At 45.1% G+C, this 23,558-nt stretch overlaps 1 protein-coding gene across 2 annotated transcripts in view; it reads left to right on the top strand.

Moving 5' to 3' along the window:
• Positions 1 to 639: 639 nt before the first annotated feature.
• The window catches only part of KATNA1 (katanin catalytic subunit A1), a 73,155-nt gene continuing 50,236 nt past the window's right edge, over positions 640 to 23,558 (top strand). The window contains exon 1 of one of the 2 annotated variants that reach the window (XM_073627449.1): positions 640 to 873. The gene's annotated coding sequence lies outside the window, so the exon portion shown is untranslated. The remainder of the gene's footprint in view (positions 874 to 23,558) is intronic. The other variant, XM_073627448.1, reaches the window with a different exon arrangement.

Here is a 23,558-nt window from a genome sequence, read left to right as displayed (position 1 = left end):
AGCCTTATCTGCAATAAAAATGTGAAAGCCCGAGTGCTTCAGGAGCGCTTTCACACTACCAGCGCCCAAAAAACGCTGGTAAAGCGCCGCTTTACCAGCTGTTTTGGAGTGCTAGCAGGGTGCTTTTAACCCTCGTTAGTGACCGAATAAAGGGTTAAAAGCGCCCACAAAGCGCAGCTGCCAAAGGCGCTTGCAGGCGCTTCCCATTGATTTCAAAGGGAAGGAGCGCTTTAGGTGCGTTGTATTAACCACTCCTAAAGCGCTGCAAAGAAGCTGCTTGCAGGATCTGACTGCCTGCCAGCGCAGCACCTCAGTGTGAAAGCACTGGGGTTTTCACATTGGGATTGCGGATGAGGCTTCTTTCAGGTGCTTTTTTAACGCTAAAGCGCCTGAAAAATGCCCCAGTGTGAAAGGGGTCTTACATGGTGACTAACATACCCAGAGGCCCCGCCCCCAGGTGACGTCTATCCTATCACAGAGTCTGACACCGGCTCTAACCTATTACAATGTCGGCACCGGTGGTCAGCTCTCACTAGTCAAATGACCAGGCACATTACTCAGCCTTGCGCTCTACACAAACACCACAACCATAATCCTAGCACCGCCCCTTTTATAAGCCCTTCCGTATTAGTAACTCCCGCCCGTTGTGGGCGGGCCGGCAGAGAGAGAGAGAGACGAGTTGGAGAAGTTACCATTGCGGAAGTGACGTAGGCGGGCCGGTTTGAATGTAGGAGAAGGAGGTGGATATGGAGATGAGCTGCGGGCTGTGTCTTGTGTAATTGGAGCTGCCTCTGGTTTCCGTCACATTAGCCGGGGTCACCGTCACATACGGGACGCAGCCTGGAGGAGGAAGGAGCTGGAGCTGAGGTGCAGGTAATGTGCTGGAATGTAGAGCTGTACTCACTATTCCGAATGGGAAGTGGGGTGTCCTACAGAGGGCTCACAGTGATCCTCCACTCACTATACCCATATGTGTGTATATATAATGGGTGAGGTGAACCTACCTTTAGGAGACATGTGTCCTATCTGTCCTGATGAATTTTGTAAGCTTAACTAACATTGAGGGAAGATCCAATTACTTGTCCCCACAACAGAAAAGAGAGGACCCTTGTTGTGGTGACAGCTGTCTACTAAGGCTGGGTTCGCATGAAAAGCACAGATCACTTTTCAGGGGGTGGTAGAGCACCTTCTAAATGCTTTTTATTTTTTTTTTCACCAACGCACTGCAGATGGGAAACCAGCGGTTGGGTTGTGGCGTGGTCTCATTGATTTCATTGGGTATGTTTGATAGACAACGCCACCTGTCAAATTTGACAAACTGCATTATATTTGCTGCAAAGTTGGGGCATGTGTGCAACCCCATTACAGCTGTTTTGTTAGGCTTTCGGTGGGCAATCAAGAGCTGTACAAATGCAGCCAAATCACCTGTTTTTATTGTCTATGTTAAAGTGATTGTAAAGTGTGTGTGTGTTTGTTTTTTTTTTTTTTTTTTTTTCTTTTGTAAACATGTTGTGCTTACCACCTCTGTACAGTTGGATTTGCACACAGCAGCCTGGATCCTCCTCTTCTATCGTACCTCTTGGCCGCTCCTGGCCCCTCCCTCCTATTGAGTGCCCCCACAGTCAGCAGCTTCCTATGGGGGCACTGGAGCCAAGTCACAGTTCAGTGTGTCCATTCAGACACTGAGCCCCGACCCAGCCCCACCCCCTCTCTCCCCTGAGTGGCTGACTGACTTTGACAGCCGCAGAAGCCAATGGCGCCGCTGCTGTGTCTCAGCCAATCAGGAGGAGTGTCCTGGATGGCTTAGATATTTGTGGACATCGCTGGAGAGAGCTGGCACTCAGGTAAGTAATTAGAACAAAAGATTGCAGCGCACACTTACAAAAATGACATTTAAATCCTGCAAGGCTATTTAAAACACCGGAACATATTCAGAAAATATAATAAAAATATGGGGATTTGGTCACACTGTATTGTAGGGGTCCTGACCCGATACACCCCATCCCCCTGCCATTACCCATGATTGGTGTCCACCTGTGTTATAGGAGGCATCCTCTTAGTTCTCCCATAAAGAGGAGTGTGTTTTTCCCATGGTTGAGAAGCAGGATCTTTTATTCTATGAATAGTGTAGGGCCCACTGATAATGGGGTACGTTGACACCGTAGTAAATAGAGATTTCTTTTGGTGGTATTTGATCACCTCTGTGGATTTTATTTTTTGTGCTATAAACAAAAAGACTGACAATTTTGAGAAAAAATTTTTTTTTTTACCTTTTGCTATAATAAATATCCCCTCCAAAATAAAACAAATTTCTTCATCAATTTAGGCCATATATGTATTCTGCTACATATTTTTGGTAAAAAAAAATCCCAATAAGCATATATTGATTGGTTTGCACAAAAGTTATAGTGCCTATGAAAAAAGAGATTGATTTAGGGATGTTTAACGTTTTTATTGTTTTTACTGGTAATCGCGTCGATCTGCGCTTTTTATGGGGATTGCGGTGGACAGATCTGACCCTAAGTGACACTTTTTGAGGACCAGTGACACCAATGCTGTGATCAGTGCTAAATAAAAATGCACCGATCCCTGTATAAATTACACTGGCAGGGAAGGGGTTAACTACAGGGGTGATCAAGGGGTTAAATGTGTTCCCTGGGAGGTGTTTCTAACTGGGGGGAGTAGATTCACTGGAGGAAAAGAGAGATTGTGATTCAGCTTAGTTAAAACACAAACTCTTTTCCTCCCTGACAGAGCAGTTATGTGCTTTGTTTACATCGGCTCACCGCTGCTCCATCTCTCCTGTGAGCGATCGGCGGGTCGTGGCCGCTGGACCTGCTAATTGGCTCCTGCTATGTCCAATCACTGCAGGACAGCGCGCACCCCCCCCCCAAGCCGTTTCCAGGTATGTGATTTTGCGCACCCGAGCCGCCCTGCCACAGTAAATGTACGTGGGGCCATCCGGAAGCAGTTAAGATAGAATTCCAGCTATACATGTAGCAACATTTTACCCCCCCCCAACACTTATGCTAACTACCCTTTGTAAGAAAGATGAATATACTTATCTATTTTTAGGTCGGTCATGTGATCTGACTGTCAGCCAGCTAGCAAATGGCTTGCTCTTTGTCTCTATTCACACATGGAGCTTGGTCCCACCCCCACTCTCTCCTCATTGGATCTGGCTATGATTGACAGCGGGAGCCAATGGCATCTGCTGCTGTGAGTGCCAGTGAGGAAGGAGAGACCCAGATCTCGTGCTCATCACTGGATCACGATGGGGCTCAGGTAAGTATTAGGGAGGGGGGCTGCTGAGCACAGAACATGTTCTACTTTAATGAAAAGAATGCATGAAGGTAAAAAACCTTGAGCCTTTATGACCACCTTAAAGTGGATGTAAACCCTCACATATACCCAGTCAAGTGAACAGCCTCAGATGAGACAAATCCTCCTACATACGTTTTTTTTACTTGTATATCTGCTGTCTTCAGCTTTATATATGGTTTAGAAAGTACACGTCCTGTTAGAATTTTCTCTTCCTGATTCACCTGTGGGTGTGGATTCTTGCCATACACTGTGAGACAGCTGATTGGAGGAAAGGCCCCCCCCCCCCCCCCCATAGGCAGAGACTTGCAGAGCTGTGCTGTGAATAGACCAGCTCTCTGCTAATCTATTTATAGCACCCACCCTGACACAAAATTCAGGCTGGTTTTAACACAGTTGTCAGAGAACTGATAACAGAAGAACAGAGCAGGAGAGAGACATGGTTTAGGGCTTTGAGGAGAGATAAGAAAACACTGCAGATATGTGCCCAGCTCAAATTTCATGAATCGGGTTTACATCCACTTAAAGGTTAGTTGGATGTAAGCTGGAATTCTTCTTTTTAAGGGAGGATTTTCATTCTTTTGGAGAGATCTCCTCTTCCTTTTGTCTACAGGAGAGAAAGTGAATAAAATGGTAGTAAACCCTCTGCTTTTATTTTTACCTACAGGTAAGCTTATAATAAAGCTTACCTGTAGGTAAAATGAATATCTTCTAAATGTACACCATTTAGGAGATAATCTAGCCAGCAGCAGCTGGTGACATTATTGGTGCATGTGCTAATAAGTCCGTGAATGTGCAAGGAAGACCAGATGAAAACTGCAGCGGTGACAGCGTGCCGCTGGAAGGCCTTGTTTTAAGGTAAGTCTTTCATAATATGCTAGTATGTGGTATTACCTTTATAATATTGCCTTGCAGGGGGAAAACTTCTCCCCCCCCCCCTCTTTTTTTTAATTTTTTTTATTCCTAGTGTTTACCACTCATTAACACTTAATGCACAGCAATGCATGTTACTTGTGTCAATGCGATGTTGCCGTTTATTTTGAAGGGCACAACACACCATGCTGATGAATGTGATGTTGCGATTTTGCATCCCATGCTGTTACAGGAATATGGTAGGAATTGAGTGGAATTCTCCCCCCAAATGAGACATGAAATATAAACAAAGCATATCCCTCTATAGTGTCTACTTGTCTCACTCCAGAGCACTATGGCTCAATTCACATACAGGGGGTCCCCTAGTTACAAACATCCTACTTACAAACGACTCCTACTTACAAACGGAGGGAGACAACAGGAAGTGAGAGGAAATCTACCCCTAGGTAGGGAAATTCACTCCTGTAAGAGCTATTATGGGGAAAAGGTACCTCCACTGATGCTTTATCACCAAGGCTTGTTTCCACAACAACCCAAAATTTTCAAAATCCAATTGTCATTGGGACAGAAAGTGAGGTCAAATCTTCTTAACAGGGGCACAGACAGCAAAACAAATGTTATAGGGGTGTTAACCCTTTCCTATGCTATCCAAAAAGCTTAAAAATAGTTTTTTTGGCTGGAGCTACACTTAAAAAATGTACCTGTTCCGACTTACAAACAGATTCAACTTAAGAACAAACCTACAGTCCCTAACTTGTTTGTAACCCGGGGACCCCCTGTATATGCAAACTGGATGTGTTTTTGAACCACTTTTAATTTGCATGCGTGAACCAAACCGGCTTTCTATGAAGCCATTTCACATATCTGCTGTGCAGTGGCAGTGCGATTTCAGTGCTAATTTAAAGAGTCCTGTGCATTTTTATAAGCAATGTGGTGCGGTTCATAAGTGAATTCCCATCTCATTGCCTTCTATGGGAACGCTTCTGATTCGCACGTTATCAGTTTTGAAAAATAATTGAGGAAAAAACAGTATAAAGTATGGTGCTGCGCTAATCCAACAATAAAATTCCAGTCGTGCTATAAGTAGCAGTATGGGTGAGTGTACAAATATCCCTAGAGGGAAAATAGATATGCTAATTGTGTTTCGCTGGATATACAATGGTTAAGTGACATGCTAATATACATAAAGTGCGAGGTGCAACAAGGTGCATAAATACTGCAAAGTTGCATACCAATACGTCTTAATACAAATACACTAAAAATAATGGTGCATACTACATCATGAGCCTCTGATGAAGTCACGAGGTGTGTGACGTCACGCGTAGGGACGGAACAGGCACTTTCCACTGATTGATGCGCACGAGCCCGCTGCTCGTTGGAGTTCTGTCATTTCTGCTCTGCTTAATGTGAGTACCTTATGCTACAATAAACCCGGATTTTTGGTTACAAAATACTACACTATGTGGCACCCCCTTCTTTTCATTTACGGCCCCCGCACCCATTGAGGGACTTAGATGTTTGGAGAACAAGACTTGGGTCCAAGATTTACATGAGAAGGAGACGGTATCAGCTGTGCTGCTAACGCTGTGACCTCCGTATTATGAGGTAAGGGGCCATTACTTATCAGTGTAGGATTTCTTTCACGAAGAGGAGCCACCATTTCTTCCTGATCTATACACTTCACGATTTCCATCTACCTTAAAGAATGCTCTGTGGAGAAATACTTTTCTATGTTTGAATTCACTTGATGTTATATTGGCACAACATGGACTGATTTGCAACCTCTGTCACTGGATTTACTGCACTAGGCACTTTATTTATGTACCTGTCTTTTTCATATATCACATACAGATAGTCTTATAGATTTGTCACTGAGCTTGGTTTTCTGCACTGGACACTTTGATATTACAGTGCTTCCCTATGTGTGTTTGATACGCACAGCATGGCATTGTTTTGCACTTTTCACTATTTTAATGTAGTATGCACCATTATTTTTAGTGTATTTGTATTAAGACGTATTGGTATGCAATTTTGAAGTATTTATGCACCTTGTTGCACCTCGCACTTTATTTATGTATATTAGCATGTCACTTAACCATTGTATATCCAGCGAAACACAATTAGCATATCTATTTTCCCTCTAGGAATATTTGTACACTCACCCATACTGCTACTTATAGCACAATTGGAATTTTATTGTTGGATTAGCGCAGCACCATACTTTATACTGTCTTTGCTGATGTGATAGGGTTGACTTGGACCCTATTCGGTGCAAGCAGCTTTTCCACCTTTTTCACATACTTACACATGTTAGCACGGGAATAACTACTTTATATAATTGAGAAAAAAACAGCGTGAGGGCCCCCCCCTCCAATCCATACCCCTACTCCTTCACCAAAAAGTGTCAAAAATTAAAAGCACAGAGACAGGTTTTTGACAAGTCCTTTGTTTGTTTGTTTTTTTGGGGGGGGGGGGGGGGGGGTCGCAGTAGCGTTCATCGTGATTGATGCTGGATCGACACCAGGGGAGAATGTTTGTTGGTTTTTGTTTTTTTTTTTTTTTGTTTTTTTTTTTTGCACCGGTCAAGGACGTCACAAGGGCTATCCAAAATGTATGGATTATTGTACTTGTTCCTAAAAACACAGCCATTTTTTCATTGCAGAATAAAATGCCTTTTAAATGTCTATTTGCTTGGTCATTTTCCTCCTGCCTTATCAATGCAGCAGACCTATGTGTTGCATAGCTATTGGTTTAGTATAGCACCCTAATGCACAAGTTCAATAGGTGCTAGCGGGCACTGATGTCCAAAGGTGCCCCGTGTGGTTTCTTTCTAATACAAGAGGTGTGTAAGGCTATGTTTCCACTAGTGCGTCCCCAAAGTTGCGCGATTTTGCCGCGATTTTTTACCGCGATTTTACCGCGACTTTTTACCGCGATTTGAAGCAATGCCTGTATCTATGGATCTCAAGTCGCATCAAAGTGGGACCAAAGTAGTGCAGGGACTACTTTGAAGTCGCTGCGACTTGAAGTCGCACAGATATGAACGGTACTCATTGGAAATCATGGGAAACAATTTGTCATGCGACTTTTCAGTCCCAAGTCGCATGAAAAGTCGCACTAGTGGAAACAGAGCCTTAGTGGCCAGATCACCAGGTGAGAACCGATGGTGTGGGGTGAAGCCGGAGGAAGGAAAACTGATACTGCCTTCACATCTAATAATTGTGTCAGGAATGGCTTGCTTTTAAATCTCCTTTTCTGCTTAAGACTGTGTAAATACAGTCCCCTGGTAAAATAATGTTCATAGCTTAGACACAGATACACTTACAGAATGGATAAATTGTGGGAATCCTGGCTTTATGGGTCTTTTTTGGCTGTAGTTCAGTTTTAAGGCTGGTAATATGTGCTCCTTCTTTTTCTTTTTTTTTTTTTTTTTTTTTTTTTTAATAAGGGTGTCTATTGATAGCAGGAAAAGGAGATATTTGAGGGACTAAATTATTGATTTATGCAATAGGGTTTTCACCATTTTGCCGTTTCAGGCAATGAGCAGAATATTTTGATAAGAATATTACCACTAGCAAAAAAAAAAAAAAAGTCATTCCACTCCTGGTATTTCTCCCCTTCTTGTCTTATTTTTTTAAATTTAATTGAACTTTGATATATTGTGCACCATGTTCTGTCTGAAATGATCAGATCAATGGATGTATTTGCATTGTGTTAGATATGTAAACATTATATTCTGTTGTAAAATGCAGCTTCCATCCCTCTGCTATAAAAATGGCTATAGTCATATCCTCAGATGCGTGGAGCAGGGTGTTAAATCTCACCTGGCCCAAAAGCGTTGTTTAAATTTGAGGGGAAATACTGCATGCTTAGCAAGAATTCAGAATCTGTTTAGTACATTGGTCTCCAAACTGTGGCCCAGGGGCCTAGATGTAGCTTTTACTTGCCTTTATCTGGCCCTTGTTTGCACTAGTCAGTCAACTGACACCAATGATGTGACGCCATCAATGGCATTATTTTTACCTGTGATACCAAAAATTGAGCTTCCCATTATAAACAGATGCTGGGGCATTTTCTACTCCCACTGGCCACAGTTCGGCCACCCTAAGGCTCGGTTCACACTGGGGCGACTTGGGATCCGACTTGTATGCCCTCAAGTCGCCCCAAGTCGCCCCAGAAAGAGATTCACATTTAAGTGAATGGGAGCGTCTTAATAGACACTACTGAGGTCGCTCCGACTTCAGAGCGTACTCCCTGTACTACTTTGATCCGACTTTGATCCGACTTCAGCCTATTGACTATCATTGAAGTCGGATCGCCGTCTCGCATGATCCGACTTCGGCATGCGACTTGTGCTCAGATGATCTTGAGGGGGAACTCCGCGCCAAATTTTAAATAAAAATCCGGCATGGGTTCCCCCTCCAGGGGCATACCAGGCCCTTGGGTCTGGTATGGACCTTGAGGGAAACCCCCTACGCCGAAAAAACTGCGTGGGGGGTCCTCCCCAATCCATACCAGACCCTTATCCGAGCACGCAGCCCGGCCGGACAGGAATGGGGGTGGGGACGAGCGAGCGCCCCCCCCCCCCTCCTGAACCGTACCAGGCCGCATGCCCTCAACATGGGGGGGTTGGTGCCTTGGGGGAGGGGGGCGCGCTGCGGCCCCCCCACCCCAAAGCACCTTGTCCCCATGTTGATGAGGACAAGGGCCTCTTCCCGACAACCCTGGCCGTTGGTTGTCGGGGTCTGCGGGCGGAGGGCTTATCGGAATCCGGGAGCCCCCTTTAATAAGGGGGCCCCCAGATCCCGGCCCCCCACCCTATGTGAATGAGTATGGGGTACATCGTACCCCTACCCATTCACCTAGGGAAAAAGTGTCAATTTAAAAAAAAAACACTACATAGATTTTTAAAGTATTTTATTAGACAGCTCCGGGGGTCTTCTTCCGTCTTCTGGGGTCTTCTCCGCGCTCTCCGGGTCTTCTGCCGGGCTGCTCCGCTATTTTCTGCTCTTTTGCTATAGCGGAGGAGCCCGGTCTGCTGCCTTCTTCTCTTCGGGGGTCTCTCTGGTTCTTCTCCGCGCTCTCCGGGTCTTCTGCCGGGCTCCTCCGCTCTCTTCTGCCGCTCTTTTGCTAAAGCGGAGGAGCCCGGTCTTCCGTCTTCTGCCCTCTTTTCTCCTGATGTTGACACGACGCTCTCTGGGGCTGGAATGCACTCTGAGCGCTCCGCTCTGACTTATATAGGTGGTGACCACGCCCCCTTATGCCGTCACAGTCCCTGGGCATGCTGGGACTGTGACGTTTTAGGGGCGTGGTCATCGCCCAATGACCACGCCCCCTTATGCAGTCATAGTCCCAGCATGCCCAGGGACTGTGACGGCATAAGGGGGCGGGGTCACCGCCTATATAAGTCAGAGCAGAGCGCACAGAGAGCATTCTAGCCGGAGAGAGCGTCGTGTCAACATCAGAAGAAAAGAGGGCAGAAGACGGAAGACCGGGCTCCTCCGCTTTAGCAAAAGAGCGGCAGAAGAGAGCGGAGGAGCCCGGCAGAAGACCCGGAGAGCGCGGAGAAGAACCGGAGAGACCCCCGAAGTCGGAAGAAGACCCCGGAGCTGTCTAATAAAATACTTTAAAAATCTATGTAGTGTTTTTTTTTTAAATTGACACTTTTCCCTAGGTGAATGGGTAGGGGTACGATGTACCCCATACTCATTCTCATAGGGTGGGGGGCCGGGATCTGGGTGCCCCCTTATTAAAGGGGGCTCCCGGATTCCGATAAGCCCCCACCCGCAGACCCCGACAACCAACGGCCAGGGTTGTCGGGAAGAGGCCCTTGTCCTCATCAACATGGGGACAAGGTGCTTTGGGGTGGGGGGGCCGCAGCGCGCCCCCCTCCCCCAAGGCACCAACCCCCCCATGTTGAGGGCATGCGGCCTGGTACGGTTCAGGAGGGAGGGGGGCGCTCGCTCGTCCCCACCCCCATTCCTGTCCGGCCGGGCTGCGTGCTCGGATAAGGGTCTGGTATGGATTGGGGGGGACCCCCCACGCCGTCCTTTCGGCGTAGGGGGGTTCCCCTCAAGATCCATACCGGACCCAAGGGCCTGGTATGCCCCTGGGGGGGGAACCCATGCCGGATTTTTATTTAAAATTTGGCGCGGAGTTCCCCCTAAAGATTCATACCAAACACAGTGGCGGGGATCCAAGTCGGATCCCCGTTCATTGAAAGTCGGATCCACAAGTCGTGTTGAAGTCGCGTTGCAAAGTCGCGTTGAAGTCGTGTTGCCCCTGTGTGAATCGAGCCTAAAGCCTGAAGGACCGTAAACTGGCCCTTGATTTAGAAGTCCAGCTGGCAGAGTCCATGCCTACAGATACTTCTGTCTGCACCGTTGCTCTTTCAATTCCCTCTTGCCTTTTGAAAGCTCCACTCTAGGGAGATGGTTTTAGTGGGACTGACCCTATAGGGGTTATTTACAAAAGGTAAATCCACTTTGCACTACAAGTGCAAACTACAAGTACAAAGTGCACTTGGAAGTGCAGTCAGGGTAAATCTGAGGAGTAGAACTGAAATGAGGGGAAGCTCTGCTGATTTTAACATCCAGTCATGTGCAAGCGAAAATGCTGTTTTTATCTTCCTTGCATTTCCCCCTTGGATCTACAGCGACTGCACTTCCATGTGCAATTTCAAGTGCACTTTGGACTTGTAGTTTGCACTTGTAGTGCAAAGTGGATTTGCCTTTCATAAATAACCCCCTATGTGTTGTAAGTGCCACTGCTGCAGGAACCTGCATCACCCCAGGTAACAATCATATGTCTTGCTGGTGCAGAGATTCAGTAAACTGCTAAGGGGAACACCTAGTTAAAACTCTCCAAGGGAGAACATTGCTAGGTACCAGCTTGTAATTGGCTAGCATTGTTCTGGGGAGCTGTCAGTCAGTGATAACAAAGTTCACATACAGTTACAGAAAGAATGTATTTAAAGTGCGTATTTCTAATGAGTCTTATCCACTAGAAAGCTTTTCTTAAAGATTAAATTTTAAAGGCTAAGTTCACTTTTAATATAAATGTACTTACAGGACACTAACAGGAGGGCGTGTATAAGATGGGGGGGGGTTTGTGAAGTTTACATTGTTGTGTGTTGATGCATGCTGCAGTATTTTCAAAATGAAAGGGCTGAGATATTCCTAACACGCAAGAATCTGAGGCAGACTGCATTTTCCCATTGCACAGGACATTGTGTGTCATGTTGTGATGTTCTGCAGCCCACCTACATTTTGAAGGTGCGTTTGAGTTCCATCCACAATGAATGGCACCACAGCTCACCAACAGACTTGCGATACCACAAGACCAGTAGGGGAGATTTATTAAATCTGGTGCAACTGTGCCTAGTAACCAATAGGCTTCTAGGTTTTAGCCCTCCTTCACACTGAGCATGGCTTTGAAATTGTGCAAGTTCATTTGAACTTACACGATTTCAAAGCCGCATTTCAGTCCGACTTTGGGGGGGTCAACTTGAAAGACATCTGTGCGGGTTCATGCACAGATGCCTATTGAAATCGCCCACGAAGTTGCCAAAAGTAGTGCAGGAACTACTTTTGGAAATTGGTCCAGCGATGCAAAGCCGGCATCGCACCTATTTGGTACGCTCCTATTGCTGGCAATAGGCTCCTATTTGACATGCAATTTGATTTGAAGTAGTTTGAAGCTGATTGGTTATTATGCACAGCTGCACCTGATTCTGTGTTCACCAGTTTTCGTAAATTTTCCCCATAGTGTCAATGAGCCCTAAATAAAACAAGAACAAACTTTTGTTGAAAACAATTGCAGACGGTGAACAGTAATTATGTTGCAAAGTCTTTTTACTTGTTAGTTAAAGCAAACTTTAAACATAACAGCAATTTATCTCCCTTACTTTCGCTGAGACGGCCTCTCCTCGCCCCTCCACAGCTCAGCGCTCCAGTGAGTGTGGAGGAACAGAGCAGGTGAGCTGCTGACTGATTGTCAGCAGCTCTCCTCTCTGAGGAGTGAGCACCGAACCATCGGTGGTGTTCGGTGGCTCGGTTCTCAGTGCAGACGCACCGGGGGACAGCTGCAGCATTGGTCTGATGCTGCATCCACCTAGGTAAGTATGAATCTAAAAAACAAAAAAAAAATACTTCTCTTTTAAATCCAGCGGGCCAAGCTGTGCTCTATGCGTGCCTATGGATGCACACAACTCAGTTTGGGAGTGAGCCTGTAGGTGCGTCCCTATAGAACACAGCTTTCTGTGGTGGCGCACCAAGAAAAGGAGGAACCTAGAGAGCTGGCATGGAACCCAAGAAGAGGTGGTTTGGGGCTGCTCTATGCATTGCTATTGCTCAGAGTAGGTAAGTATAACATGTTTGTTATTTTAAGGTATGAAATGATGCTAATACGTAACTGCCAGATACTTTATAGTTCTAAGAAGATCCAACGTAACTTGTAAGAAGTGATTCACCTTGTAAGACTAGGGAGCAGGACAGAATTTTGTAACAGCAGTATCAGCCAGTTTTAGGCCTCATGCACACTGGATGTTTTTGGACGTTTTTACAGCTGCTGCTTTTGGCTCCAGATGTTTTTTTTCTACAGTCAAACTCTCCAGCATGTTATCCTATGTGTCTATGCACACATAGACTGTTATCAACTATTTTTGGCTGTAAAAAACCCCCAAAACGAGTGGGTTCTGAGAGGAGTTTTTCAGCTGTAAAAATGCTCTGATGCTGAAAAAATGCTGATAAACGCTCAAACGCGGCTCACCAGTGGTTTTTAACTTTTTTTGATCCCATTGAAAAAAATAAAAAGCTTGCTTAAAAACGCTACTGCCTAAGAACACTGAAAAACTTAGAAAAACTCACTGCAAAGCTACTGGCGTTTTTTATAACGTTATAACGTCTAGTGTGCATGTGGCCATAAGCAATTATCCATTGTGATTCATGCAGCTAGATTAAACCTATGGCTATTTTTAATTTTTGCAGACGTTTAGCTTCAATGTCCCATGACTGTTAGGCTGGCATCTGTTGTCCATAACTATTAGCCAGATCCCAGACTTGAATTTAATGTAGGGCTGGGAGATTTAAAAAAAAAAAAAAAAATCAGCTTTTCTTTAAAAAAAACCCTTGATTCACAATTCGAATCGAGTTTTTTTTTTTTTTTTTGGACATCGTGCCAGTCCTGAGGAGCTGCCGGCAGGAGTTTTTAGGCAAGGCCGCGGCTTCGGCCTAGTCCATGGCGTCTGGCCTCGTGGACTAGGCCGAAACCGCGGCCTCACCTAAAAACTCCTGCCCACAGCTCCTCAGGACCAGCACGGTGTCAGCGCCGGTCCTGGGGAGCAGCAGGCAGGAGTTTTTAGGCAAGGCTTCGGACTAGTCCGCGGCATCCGGCCTCGCGGACTAGGCCGAAGCGGCGGCCCCGCCTAAAAACACCTGCCCGCAACTCCTCAGGACCGGCGCGGTGAAAAAAAAAAAAAAAAACTAACAAAATCGATTTTGCTTAAATTTTGAATCGATTTGACCTCTCAACTCGATTCAAGATTTAAATCGATTTTTTTCCAAAGCCCTAATTCAGTGCGATTTAAAAAAGAAACAAAATGTGATTAGTTGGCCTAAACGCACATCTTATTGTTGTTATATTATTATTTCTTTAGAAAAACATGCTATTTTAGGACTGGAAGTACTGTATATGAGCAAATTCTGTGTTGTGGAAAATGCTGACTGGACCTTGAATTATTACTTCTTGGTCTGTAACTTTTCACATCATGGTCATTATGGTATCTTCTCAAAACGTAGCAACATCTGGTACCCAGGTGCTTGGGTATGTAGCATTTTCTACAATGTTTTATCATGTGTACAGACCTTAGGGCCATGTCACATTAGCGATCCTGTTCCTGGCAGCATGAGCACACTTGCCTGCTCTCATGACCTTGCTGGATGAACCACTGCAGAATATCGCACAGCAATGAGAAACTGAACAAAACAGCTTTGTGATTTTGGTGGTATCTGATATTGTGGCACAAAGGCCAAGTTGGCACAGGTGACTGGCTAACAGGTGAGATGGACACTTGCAGATCCTGGCACGACAGGTCCATAAATAATGGCCACCATCCTCACAGTATAAGCAGAGGTTATTTTGTTGACAGCGTTGGTGTTCTTCAGGGGTTAATGCGGGACAGAACAAGCCTATTTGCATAGGTTCAGGTGCCTATATAAGTGTTGTGGCTGTGGTTGCATGAAAAGGCCCCCCCCAGAGGATCTGGAGCTTTTGGTAGCATCCATAGGATGTGACTAAATGGTAGACCTCTCAGCTCTACGTTCTCTCAGCCTCCTGTCATTTTGCACAGATCAGTTCTTTCAAGGAGTCTGGGACTCCTACTCAAGCAAGTTCATTCAATAAGGGTTAAACGGGAAGTATGTTTTCGTTTTTTTCCAAATTCATACTTCCCTAGGTGGATGCAGCATCGGTTCCCCACCGCCCCTGCACTGAGAACCAAACACAATCGAACACCACCGATGAGCTCTCTGCTCAGGGAGCTGTGAGAACCGAGCCAATCAGCAGCTCTCTGCTCTGCCCCCCCCCCCCCCCCCCCCCCCTGCTCACTGGAGTGTTGAGCTGTGGAGGGGCGGGGAGCGGCCGTCTCACTCTTTCAGCGGAACGCTGAGAGGCTGAGACGGGTATCAGTCCAGGCACCTGGCAGGTCCAGACATTATCGTCGTGATGACGCAGTACCTGGATTGCTTCCAGTGACATTAGCAGAGAGCGGACTTCAGACCGCTCTCTGCTGTAAATGGGTCACAGGAGTTCAAAACGAAATTGCACTTCTGTGATCCATAGGAGAAGCCCAGCCAAACCAGCTCAGGCTGATCTTCTCCTTTTAACAAAATTCCAGCTAAAATTGCATTGTTCCAAGTTCAGGTATCAGAACTCCGGCACCTAAAGTCACTGATTCCCAAAAGTAGTTCCTGTACTACTTTTGGTGACTTGGCGAGCGATTTGAATAGACATCTGTGCAGAAACCTGCTCAGATGTCTGGCAAATCGTCACTGAAGTCGAACCGCATTGCTGGTTTGAGAGTGTGCGAGTTCAGCATTAGTGTGAACCTAGGCTTAAAGTGTTACTAAACCCAGCACCCTGCACTCACAATATCTGGTCTCCCACAGTACAGGGAAATGCAATTATTTTAGTAAATATGAACTGTGAGATACTTTTTCCTCAGCAGTTAGAGCAGTCTTGTGACTTTTATTAGTATCCAGCCAAGCACTAGTTAAAGCTTGTAGGAGGAGTTTTCTGACCGCTATGAGACTGCTAGACCCCCGACCCTCTGTCTGTACAGTCCTGATTGGCCCTGTGCTGACCACATGCATCCTCCCAAGGAAAAAAAAAACCTATCTAGCAATACACACCAAACTGAGCACATGCAGCCGGACTCCATAAACTGTGTTATCAGGACATGATTAGGGGTCAGAGAAGCCAGGATCAAACCGCCTTTTCACACAATGTGGAGGATTAACCCCTTAGGTTCCACAGTGAGTATAAAAAGCATGTGTTACTGCATATACAGACTGATTTTACTGTTGTGGTTTTAGTAACACTTTTAACACCTCCATCCCAGGGCCCTTGATCAGGTGGCTAGTTGGCTCAAGGGCTAGAATTTGCATGAGGGCCGTGGTGGCCTGCTGGATGCTGATACAGGTAAATGGGAGCCACGGGTTCATAATGTGTGAACTCTAACTGCAGGATGACTACCAGGGAACCGGTCACTGGAGTTGCTGATGCAATGGCTGAATACAGAATTGGCAGACTGGTGAGCAAACAGGTGTGTAGAGATGAAGCTGCAGGTAGACAGAAGACATGCCAGGAGCTCAAGTCTGGATCAAGGTCAGGTAGGCTAGGTCAATGTTTCTTCACTCCGGTCCTCAAGCACCCCCCCACCAGGTCATGTTTTCAGGTTTGCCCTCAGATGAAATGGCTGTGGTAATTACTAAGGCAGTGAAAGTGATCAAATCACCTGTGCAAAATAATGGAAAGCCTGAAAACATGACCTGTTGGGGGTACTTGAGGACTGGAGTTGAAACATTGGGCTAGGTCATCAGTTGGTGGGCAGATCCGGTACAAAATCTGTAGCAAGTGTGAGGTCTGATTCCAAGATGGGGTCAGTATTAGCTGAGCAGATCTAGAGCAAGATTTGCAGGCAGAAGCATGCTGTGGTTGGTGCAAGGACATGGCAAGAGCAGGCCTGAACAAGCTGGGTTGAGATTAGGAACACAATTAGAAAATACTGAACACAGGTTACTGGTACTGCTCAAGACAAGTCCGCAATGGCAATATGCAGCCATCCAGCTTGGCACCAGGAATAGCAGAACGTGTTCAGTCGTGCACATTTTCATGTAAGCAGTCACAGCTAATTGCTTATCCCTGCTGTAGGAAAACGGCCGGTGATTAAACGAATAATACTGACATTAATAAATTGTATCAATATTATTAATCCACGCCCAGTTCTAACAATCCTTAGCGGTTGGTCAGCAATTAAACACACACACACACTGTGTAGGTGTAAAAGATTATATTGTACAAATAATTAACATGAATAGCTCAGTCTTTGATAAGAAAATATTACATAAATTATAATACTTTAGAGGTATAAACCTTACCGACCCATATTAATCGCAACACTCAATGCTAGCAAACAATACAGCCTCTGCACCTAAGACAGTTGCAGTAGAGGCCTGGCAGAGCATCACCAGGGAAGAAACCCAGCGTCTGGTGATGTCTCTGCATTCCAGACTTCAGGCTGTAATTGACTGCAAAGGATTTGCAACCAAGTATTTAAAAAGTGAAAGTTTAATGGATGATTGTTAATCTGTCCCATTACTTTTGGTCCCTTAAAAGTGGGAGGCACATATAGAAACTGTTGTAATTCCTACACCGTTCACCTGATTTGGATGTAAATACCCTCAAATTAAAGCTGAAAGTCTGCAGTTGAAGCACATCTTGTTCGTTTCATTTCAAATCCATTGTGGTGTTGTATAGAGCCAAAAAGATTAGAATTACGTCAGTGTCCCAATATTTATGAACCTGACTAATTGTGAAGTGGAAGGTTTGCAAAATTTTTTTTTTTTTTTTTTCTACAAATAAACATCTGAAAAGTATGGCATGCATTTGTATTCAGCCCTCCTGGGTCAATACTTTTATAGAACCACCTTTCACCGCAATTACAGCTGCAAGTCTTTTTGAGCGTGTCTCCACCAGCTTTGCACATCTAGAGTGAAATTTTTGCCCACTCTTCTTTACAAAATAACTCAAGCTCTGTCAGATTGGATGGAGAACGTCGGTGAACAGCAATTTTCAAGACTTGCCACATATTTTCGATTGGATTTAGGTCTGGACTTTGACTGGGCCATTCTAACACATGAATATGCTTTGATCTAAACCATTCCATTGTTGCTTTGGCTGTATGTTTAGGGTCGTTGTCCTGCTGGAAGGTGAACCTCCACCCCAGTCTCAAGTCTTTTGCAGACTAACAAGTTTTCTTCTAAGATTGCCCTGTATTTGGCTCCATCCATTTTCCCATCAAATCTGACCAGCTTCCCTGTCCCCGCTGAAGAAAAGCATCCCCACAACATGATGCTGCCACCACCGTGTTTCACAGTGTGGATAGTGTGTTCGGGGTCTTGTGCAGTGTTTGTTTTTGTAGCATTTTGCTTTTAGGCCAAAAAATTTAATTTTGTTCTCATCTGACCAGAGCACCTTCTTCCACATGTTTGCTGTCCCCCACGTGGCTTCTCGCAAACGGGACTTCCTATAGCTTTCTTTCAGCATTGGCTTTCTTCTTGCCACTCTTCCATAAAGGCCAGATTTGTGGAGTGCACGACTAATACTTGTCCTGTGGACAGGTTTTCCCACCTGAGCTGTGGATCTCTGCAGCTCCTCCAGAGTTACCATAGGCCTCTTGGCTGCTTCTCTCTCTGATTAATGCTCTCCTTGGACGGCCATGTCTTGGTAGGTTTGCAGTTGTGCCATACTCTTTCCATTTTTGGATGATGCATTGAACAAGTGCTCCGTGAGATGTTCAAAGCTTGGGATTTGTTTTGTTTTTTTTTTTTTTTAACCTAACTCTGCTTTAAATGTCTCCAACTTTATCCCTGACCTGTCTAGTGTGTTCCTTTTTGCCTTCATGATACTGTTTGTTCACTTAAGCCCCTTTCACACAGGGCACGTACGGACTCAGCTGATCCCTCGCTGAGCAGGCAGATGACAGGTCTGTCTACGCTCACTGTGCAGAGACGGACCTCTCCGAGTCCTCTATGGGAGATCGGTCGGTTGAAAACGGATCCTCCTGTTCGTTTTCATCCGATCCACCAGACGGATAGAAAATGGGGTTTCCATCCATCTGGATTTACCGGATCGGATACCATGGGATGTCAGCGGACACAGCTTACATCTGTTGCTCCGTGGAGGTGAATGAAGCGTCCGATCAGGTCCCCCAGCATGTGTGAAAGGGGCCTAAGGTTCTCTAATAAACCTCCCTGAGGGCTTCACAGAACAGCTGTATTTATACTGAGATTAAGTACACACAGGTGGACTCTATTTACTAATTAGGTGACTTCTTAAGGCGATTGGTTCCACTAGATTTAAGTTGGGCATATCCAAGTAAAGGGGGCTGAATACAAATGCATGGCTTTTGCACATATTTGTTTATAAAAAAAAATTGAAAACCATTTATAATTTTCCTTCCACTTCACAATTATGTGCCACTTTGTGTTGGTCTTTCACATAAAATCCCAATAAAATACATTTAAGTTTTTGGTTGTAACATGACAAAATGTGGAAAATTTCAAGAGGTATGAATACTTTTTCAAGGCTCTGTACTCCGCAATCTACCCTCAAGTCTTTCTTTGGCTATTCTTATACCAGTTTTTTTTCCATTCACCTTCATTGAGCAATTTCTGATTTGTCCAGGCAGCACAGTCATATCTTTCTCAAGAAAGCAATTGGATAGAACTCAAATCTACCTTGCTATGGTGCTTGACCAATATTTTTGGAGTTCAACCTGCTGGGCTGAACAAAAAAGTGTATGAGTCTAAAGGATAAAATTCATTACCGTGCATATAATTTTGGCTTTAGCATGTTATTGAAGGCACCAAGCAGAAGCTTTTGTTCTTTGAGAGGCAGGAGACAGTCTTGTAAACACAAACTAGGCTTACATCTCATAATAATCCCATAAACCATATATTATGTACATATTTTCCCTAATAAATATTTATTTTTTTGGGTATTGCTACTTCTTACAGCACACAAGCCAACTTGTTTTTGTTCACGGATGCTAGGACAGAAGTGCCACTTTTCATATTTACTTTCCCTGACCCTTGCTAGGATTGCGTGACTTTTAAGAAAAGACTGCAGTAGTCAAAATACATGCACAGAACTTCTGATTTCGTTCAGGGATTCCTGAAAAAAGACTATTGATCTGTCGAACGAACTTCAAGAAAATTAAACCGTTTGTGCAAAAAAAAAACAAAAAAACTGTTTTCTTACACGTTCATTAATGTGGCTACAATTGACGCCTATCGGCAAGCTCTCTATTGGGCCTCTTTCACATAGGCTTAGAAATAACAAATGAGGGTAAAAGTGGTTGTTAAGCCTGTGATATCTTTATATAATCCTGTGTGTTTCATTATGCTATGTGCCCCTGTCTCTGTTTTATAAAAAAAAAAAGCAGTCTATACCTGAATTCAGAGCACTGCTTGGCACTCACGTGACTAGCCGCCTCTCCCCTCTCATACTGACAGCTAGAGTGGGAGGGGCCGAGAATCCCCCACTTACGTCAGTCGGGATGAGAAGAGGAGAGGGGTCATATAAACGGCATTTTGAAATCCCGCATAGATGGCTTTTTTCTTTTTAATTAAAATACAGACTGCGGCACATAGCATAACGAAACGCACAGGATTATATGAAACAATAAATGTAATTTCAGCAGCAGGAGGGGAGGGGGCAGGGCACTGTCACGAGCTGACAGGCAGGGAGGGAGGGGGGAGAGGCAGACAGGAGAGCTGCGGATGATGGGGGCAGTAAACTGACCACGGTGTCAGGGCTCAGCAGCCTTGATAACCCGTGGTCAGTTTACAGGGGGGAGGGCAGAACCAGGCAGGATCAGCCAGGTATTTAAGGTGATACAGGGGGCCAAATTACTCAGCACAAGCACTGTGCTATATAACATGCTTTAAAGGAACGGGATCTTTTTTTTTTTTTGGGGGGGGGGGGGGTAACAAACGCTTTAACTTGGCTATAGTCCTAACCTGCATTCAGGGTGCTTTATGGAGCATTAATAAACTGTCCAAGCGCCAATGCTGGTTTTCAGGTATTTTCATAAGCAGAAGTGAACGCTTCAAAAACGCATTTTAAGGCTCCATGCACACTGGAGCTCATAAAAGGCACTTTTTTGGAGTTTGGGCGTTTTTTTTTTTTTTTTTTAAGGCCCATAAACTCCACTCTGTTATCCTATGTGTCCATGCACACATGGACGTTTTTGGACATTTATCAGCAGTGGAGTTTATGGGCTGTTTTCTGAACTCCATAAAATCGCGTTCAAGAGCAGTACTGGAAACGCCAGACACCGGTAAAAGGTGTTAAACGAGGGTTAATGCTGTAAAAACAGTGTTAAGCCTCGTTTGGCGTTTCTCTCTATTCAGTTCTGTATTCTCTATTCAAAATCAATGGTTTCCTATGGGAGCCCATTGATTTGAATAGAAGTCGCACCATCATGAAACGACTTGCGGTGCGACTTGTGTGCTGAGGATGAAGGGGAACCCTCACCAAAATGAAAAAAAAAAAATTGGAGTGGGGTTCCCCCCCTCGGACACTACCAGGCCCTTCGTTCTGGTATGGATTTTAAGGGGAACTCCCCTTCGCCGAAAAAACAGCGTGGGGGTGCCCCCAATATCCATACCAAGCCCTTATCCGAGCATGCAGCCCGGTCGGTCAGGAAGGGGGGTGGGGACGAGCGAGCGCCCCCCTCCTGAACCGTACCAGGCCGCATGCCCTTCGGGGCAGGGGGGGGTGCTGTGCCCCCCACACCAAAGCACCTTGTCCCCATGTTGAGGAGTACCCCATACTCATTCACATAGGTGGGGGGCAGGATCTGGGGGCCCCCTTGTTAAAGGGGGCTTCCAGATTCCGATAAGCCCCCCGCCCGCAGACCCAGACAACCAAAAGCCAGGGTTGTCAGGAAGAGGCCCTTATCATCAACACGGGGGCAAGGTGCGTTCGGGTAGGGGGTGCAGTACCCCCCCCATGTTGAGGGCATGCGGCCTGGTACGGTTCAGGAAGGGGGGGGCACTCGCTCGTCCCCACCCCCCTTCCTAACTGGCCGGGCTGTGTGCTCGGATAAGGGTTTGGTATGGATTTTGGGGGGACCCCCACGCTGTTTTTTCGATGAAGGGGAGTTTCCCTTAAAATCCATACCAGGCTGAAGGGCCTGGTAGTGTCCAACGGGGGAACCCCACGCCAATTTATTTATTTATTTTCATTTGGGGGGGGGGTTCCCCCCCAAAATGATGATCCGACTTGTGGTGCGACTTCTATTCAAACCAATGGGCTCCCATAGGGAACCATTGATTTTGAATAGAGGCAGAGAAGCACGGCTGAAAGCTAGCGCCGCTAAACAAGCATTAACGGCAAAGCAAAACACTGATAAAATCACGTTTTTAAAGCAGCGTTTTCCTGCCAGCAACCCGCCGTTCAGAATGGCTGTTTATGAGCATCAGTGTGCATAGAGCCTAAATGTGTCAAATTTAATGGAAGAGGCAGGGTGCCATATCCCCTAAGCTTCTTGACATGAGGCGACATTAATGCACTGGTGTGTATTACATCCGGCATATCATAATTACTAGCATTACTGGAGTAGAACTAAACTTTTTTTTTTTTTTTTTTCATTTTGGATAGATTTAAGGAGGGTTATAACCTGGTCAGATTTTTTTGCCATCGGTGTCCCATTGGGGACATTTCTCTTCACTTCCAATCCCATAGCCAAAGAGAGGAAACTAGTGTCCCCATTGGGATATTTCCCCTCTGTTACTGTTCTGGGGACAACCCAAAATGTGGGATTTTCTTTCACTTTCAGTGGTAATGAGAAACATGACACAGAGGGCGAATACCCTTAACTGGGACACAGACCAGAATAAAAACCTGGCAGATGTTCTGATCCCTAGCCACTCTGTCCCAAGTTAGAAAATAAGGTTTTGCTAATGGGTTTTAGTAATACTTAAAAAAAAAAAAAAAATGCTCTGTAGTCTGAAGGAGGCTGATATGAAGGTGAAGTGATCCTTTCAGCAGAAGAATCCTTATAAGATTGCTTTGGCTTTATGAATACAGACATACTGTATCTGATAAGTGTGATGTAATTGTCAACACTTTTATTTTTTCTGCTGTGTTTACTTTTACATAGGTGGGTCAGCATCAGTCTAAGCATCCTGTATGGATACCTTCCTGATCCTGTTTGTGCATGTTTTATGGGAAAGGCGCATAAAGGAGTTACAAGTGTGCTGTAATACAATGACATCATTATTTGTGTGCACTGCTTTTACTTGTCAGGCTGCTTTCATATATTCAATATATCTATAATTGTGTGATTTACTTGAATAATTATACTGGCATTTTAGGTCATAAGCAGGCCATTTTTGTGTACAACTGTTCTATTTTATTTAATTTTTGTTGTTGTTTGCAAAGGTTTTCATGATACAGAGGAAGTACTGAGTGTTTTGTGGAGGATTGTTACCAACAGTTTTGGTGATAATGTTTTTAAAGTGGAACTAAAGTCTGTTTACCACTTCAAGACCAGACTTTTTCACCCCATTCCGGTCCAGGCTGTTTTGTCAGGTTTTTTTTGTGCCGTCACACTTTAAATGACAATTACTTAGCCACGCAACACTATACCCAAATTTTCTAACTTTTTTTTTTTTTCTTTTTTTATTTAACGTGGAGGGCCACCCTACAATAAAAAAAATTGCATTAAAATTGTAAAAAAAAAAAAAAAAAAAAACATTTGAAAAAAATTATTTTTTTAAACTTACCTGAACCCTTGTTGCTAGGCAGTCTTCCTAATCTGCCGCTTCCTATTCTGCGGCTTGTCCTGCTCCTCGGTGAGCGGCCCCCGTTGCCTTCTGGGAACTGTGTGTGTTCCCAGAAAACCACGGGGCCATTCACAGACTGCGCGCCGTAAGAAACTGGTAGTGAAGCTGCCAGGCTCCACTGCCTGTTTCCCTTACTTAGGATGGCGGTGCCGGGACCCGAGGGACGGGGCGGCCGACATCGCGGGCACCCAGGACAGGTAAGTCTACTTATTTAAAGTTAGCAGCTACAGT

This window comes from Aquarana catesbeiana, linkage group LG04 (assembly GCF_042186555.1).
Source record: "Aquarana catesbeiana isolate 2022-GZ linkage group LG04, ASM4218655v1, whole genome shotgun sequence".
NCBI lineage: Eukaryota > Metazoa > Chordata > Amphibia > Anura > Ranidae > Aquarana > Aquarana catesbeiana.
This window is presented reverse-complemented; position numbering and strand designations above follow the sequence as displayed.